The 5,181-nt window shown below is 45.5% G+C and overlaps 1 long non-coding RNA gene across 1 annotated transcript; it reads right to left on the bottom strand.

Annotated features, from left to right (window-relative positions):
* Window positions 1-894: 894 nt before the first annotated feature.
* LOC103256166 lies at window positions 895-2,327 on the bottom strand. The gene is made up of 3 exons (XR_504062.1): window positions 2,260-2,327; window positions 2,119-2,134; window positions 895-1,140 (listed from the first exon to the last, which is right to left on the bottom strand). It is a non-coding gene; the product is annotated as an uncharacterized LOC103256166 (long non-coding RNA).
* Window positions 2,328-5,181: the final 2,854 nt, after the last annotated feature.

Here is a 5,181-nt window from a genome sequence, read left to right on the forward strand (position 1 = left end):
CTAGCCTCCTCACCACTCCCCAAACCCCAAGTGTCCTGTGCCCTGGTCTCTCCCTCCGCAGCATGGGCGTCCCCCTCCCAAACCCGGGCTGCCACGCAGAGCCCAGGGCTAGACATCCAGAGCCATCTCCATGTGCCGCAGCCGTACTGCCTGAGATCCCCTGGCTGCTCCTGGGCCACACAGCCACTCCGGGAACTTAGTGCCCCTGGTCCAATCCTCACCGTCTAGTGAGGCCCAGCAGGTGCTCGGCTATCAGGGGCACATTGCAGGGACACGGCAAGAGCTGGGGAACACGCTGATGACAGCCTTCAGCTCCAACATCCTCACCAGGGCTGGATAGCACCTGCTGCAGGATGTGGACAAGGATGCCAGCCCTGCATCATCCTTGTCCCAGAGCGTGAACCCCAGGGGACCCCCCTTCGAAGGCGTTACCGCTCAGGTCCCAGGGTCTTCGCTTCCGGGGACCAACGGCTCCTCCCGTCCCGCCGGGATCAAGCCCTGAAACCTCTGTGGGTGAGACGACTGTTCGTGAGGCAGGCACCTGTCACTCAGCACGCCCGGGATCACCCCCACTGCAGGAGGCGCCCTGGCACCCCCACGTCACAGGCACCGCTGCAGAAGACGAACCTGCCCTGACAGAAGGAGCTCACCCAGCTCCCCAGGTCCTGCCAGAAAACCCTTCAGCCCGAAGTGGGAAACGGTTCCCCGAAAGGGCCAGGAGGGAGCATATTCAGCTCTTGCCAGCGGGGCTCTGTCCACCCACTCAAGCCTGCCCTGGTCTCCTAACGGCAACCTTCCACGGACACCCTGTGCGTGAAGAGGCATGGCTGTGCTCCCATAGGACTTCACTTGAGCACATGGAAAATTCCCATTTCAAAGTACTATAAAATGTTGTTGTTTGGCATTGTTTGGCCATTTATTCTTTTCTCTCAGGTCACGCAAGAGCAGGCAGAAGCGGGCTGCATTCCATCCACCTCTGGCTAAAGTGGAACTCAGATGAGGGCTGGTGATTGGAGCAAACCCAGCCTCCTCATGGCACAGATTTGCCCCAGGAGGGAACGGTCCTTCTCAGCCACCTTGTCCCATCCCTCATCCTGGCTTCGAGAACAGTTCAGATTGACAGCAAGGGAACAGCGTGGGCTTCAGCAAAAAGAAGACAGGAGATGCAGGGTCAGGCAGCCAGGTGGCTGGATCACACTCCACAGGCACTCCAGAGGCACGACCAGTGTAAGAAGGGCCGGGGTGGGTGCTCTCTGGGTTGTGGAATGTTTTCTAGGAACATTCTAAGAAAACTTCACACAGCAGTCATTACAGAAAAGACACTAAGGAGAAAACAAAAATGCAAATAGGACAGGGTCTGGCCAGTTGAGTCTCACAGGGCCAGTTGGGTGACGAGGCCCAGGTGACTGGTGGTGGGCTCCTGCCTGCAGGTGCCCAACACCCCCATGTCATTGGTGGGGGAGGAAGTCATCTCAGTCCCAGGAGAGCAGGTCAGAGCTGGAGGCAAAAATCAGGCAAGGAACCCTGGCTGCCACCTTGGGAGGCTGAGAAGCTGGGGTGTGGGCACATCAGATGCACACGGGCCGACCCTGGGTCCAACCCTGCCCCAGTTGCTGCTCATTGCCTGAGGGGACACCATGTCCTGGGATAAGGGACAGACCACCTGACCACTTCCCTTTGCCAGAACCAGACAAAGCCTGGCGGAGGCAAACTGGGGCCAGGTCATGGGTTCAGGGTTCTCCCCCCACTGAACTGATGGCTCCATCACTTGTCAGCCTGTTTCCACGTAGAGTAGGTTCAGTGGCTCAGCTGCTCATTCTGGACACCTCAGGCCCCGGCTCCTCAGACACACCCGATTCTGTCTGTCCCACCTGAGCTGCCCCACATGCCCAGTGCCCACTGATTTTAAAAACATACACCTTGGTGGCAAAAAACCAAATGCCCAACAACTTAAAATTCTTCAAAGACTATGACAACTCTAAAGAACCAAAATCACAGGTAAGAGAACTCAGGAAAATATAAAAATTTTCCTCTGAGTTCTCTTACCTTATGAATCCAAGACTGTCCCCATTGTGACTCTGATCTACAGTAAAAAAAAAATTTAAAGAATCTACATACCTTGTATTTCCCAAACCTTCTGGAAGAAAATTAAAAATTAAGGAATGTTCCTGCTCTCTTTTGTCATCAGGTGTAACGGCAAGTAACACCTTATGTTGCATACCATCTTCCTCCCCAAAATGAAAAGAGCAATAAACTTACAGTATCAAAACATCTTCATTAGAATAAATTCCAGTGATAGCATATCCCTTTGGGTAGTTTCCTGCTTCAGTGAAGTCCTTTTTTGCTACAAATACAAAGACAAGAATCTGAAACCTTTAAAATGTATGAAGAAATTTATAGGCAATTGTACTTCATTAACTGATTTCAAAGAAAAAAATTTAAGTGTAGACACCTTCCAGAATTTAGTGGTTCTAAAATAAATTTATGCGCTTTTTATGACATTTGAGAACTAAAGAAATGTAGATTGATGAGGTACAACTATGGTGTCCTAAACAAGTGAACTCTAAATGTAATTTATAAGACTTATTGCACCCTAGTCATACAGAGTTCCTGAAGGACATTTTGTGCCTTTTAGTTTGCTCCTAAGGCAGGACAAATGGAGATTTGTCTCATACACAGTCTGAAAAGAGCAACAGGTACATAAAACTATGTGCATGTTAGCAACGCAAAATCTAAAAGTGCCTATAGGACAAGATATAAAGATGGGAACAACAGCCACTGGGGTTCCTAAAGGGAGAAAGGAGGGGAGGGAGGGGAAGAAGAAAAGCAGTGGGAAAATGACCAGCTGGGTATCAGGTGCACCATTTGGGTGATGGGCTTAACAGAAGCCCAAACCTCATCATCACACAATATACTTGTGTAGCAAACCTGCACTTGTACCTCTTAAATCTAGATTTCTTAAAAAGTGCATATATGCACAAAAAATAGAAGTCTAAAAATTCTAGTCTTCTAACAGTGTCTGTGTTGGGGTTGTGTAATTATGGGATTTGTATGTTCTTTATAAAAATTTCCTGCATTTTCAGTAATGTGTTTTTGTTATTTCTAAACTTTGATTAATTTATACATTAATCTTTTCTCATTTATTAGGAAATACATATTCAAGATACAAACTTTTATTTCTGTAAGTTTCTGAATATATTTTCATAAATCACAGCATATTCTGGATCTTGTTAATGACTATCTTATACCAATAAGCTAGTTTCAATTAAATCACTATAGACAAAATGAGAGAAGAACAGAGGTGGGCTTACGGATAAATGAAGTACTCGTGTCAAGTGAAGGCCACGTGATAGCTCAGCTCACTTGTGAGAGATTCACAGTAGTACAAAGAGAAAGATATTGATGGAAGAACTGAGTCATGAAGTGCCTAGTAGGTTTGGCATGTGAACCCAAAGACCTGTACCTTAGCAGTTAGCACTATATTCATAATGTTAACATTCAACATTATCACCATCAGGAAACCACAAGACTATACATATTTTTTAAGGTCACATACTTTCCACAAGATTGAGAAACACTGTTGGAAAGCCAACTTACTAGGGTAGCTCAATCACCCAGTAGTCAGCACTGGGAGTTCATTTATAATCATAAATGAATGAGAAATTCATTAAAATATTTTCTTTATCCTGTGCCACACTGAAGCAGAAAAGACTCATAAGGGCTGGGCATAGTGTCTCATATCTTTAACCCCAGTGTTTTAGAAGGCCAGGATGGGAGAATTGCTTGAGGCCAGGAATCCAAGACCAGCCTGAGAAACAGAACAAGACTCTTGTGTCTACAAAAAACAATATTTTTTAAAATTAAGTGTGCACCTGTAATCCCAGGTACATTGGGGCTGAGGAAAAAGGATTGCTTGAGCCCAGGTGTTTGAGGCTACAGTGAGCTATAGTGCCACTAAATTCCAGCCTAGGAGACAGAGCATGACCCTACTTCTAAAAAAGAAAGAAAAGAGAAAAGATTCATAATAAGCAACTAGAAAGGACTTTGTGCCTGTACCTTCATTTCTAAGTGAAAAAAGCTAAATTCTGGTCAGTAGATGATCTATATCTAAAGCAATCACATAATCCTGTTCAGCTTCTTTTCTTTTCAGATAACTAACAGTAGAAAACAAACTAATATTTTCATATAATTTCCTCATAAATACAACTCTTCACCAATGCACATGTTTCTGGAAGAGTCTCTTCACGAATCTATTTGTTCACAAACCCCAAGTGACTCGTGGGATGGGAAAGTATAAAAACTGTAGACCTCAGAGGAATATCCATTACCAATAAATCAGAGTGTATGTATTCCTCTGAACAGCCACACTCTTCTCCTCCTTAGTGAAAAAGATATATATGTCAGAATAGAAGGTAATTTAATATAAGAAAATAATCATCTCAATAAAAAGATACAAATAAGCGTTTTGGTGACTATAAGTATATTTTGGATATAGATATAAATGATGAAAATTTTAATAGTTTTTCACTATCGCTTTTTACTGGGTATTTGTATTGACACACAAACATACATACAATCTCTTTTTTAGCTCTGTCCAGCAAAAAGAGTTGAGAAACAAGAACACCCCAGTAACTGAAAGCACTCCTAAGCCCTGAATCTTGGTTTCTCAATTTAATTTCCCAGTAAAAGGAAGCTGGACTCCTTGGAGAAATAACTGATTCCAAAGATGAGTGTGGAAACATCTTGTGCCAAAAGGACACATGCAAGAAATGACAAAGACAGGTCATAAGGATACAGGGATCAGAGTGAGGGGTCTCTTAGTAACCAAATCTGGGACAATTTGAGCACACTTATGATGGTTAGCCCTTTATAACCCACTGAAGAAAATGACAACTCGGAAGCTCATTCTGACAAACAGTCTGGGCCTGGGGCCGGGGCATGGGTTTGGGGGGTCTCCCTGAAGGGATCTCATTCCCCAGCTGGGCTGGTTGCACCATCACTTGTCAGTCTGTTGCCCTGTGGAGTAGGTTCAATGGCTCAGCTGATCACTCTGGACACACCAGTCCCTGGCTGCCCGGACACACCCAATTCTGTCTGTCCCACCTCAGCCACCCCACATGCCCAGTGCCCACTAGGATCCTGCCAACCAGAGGAGCTACTCTTGTCCCTCCATTTTCCGTG

The sequence above is a fragment of the Carlito syrichta genome, unplaced genomic scaffold (assembly GCF_000164805.1).
Source record: "Carlito syrichta isolate Samal-C Ts95f unplaced genomic scaffold, Tarsius_syrichta-2.0.1 Scaffold288983, whole genome shotgun sequence".
NCBI lineage: Eukaryota > Metazoa > Chordata > Mammalia > Primates > Tarsiidae > Carlito > Carlito syrichta.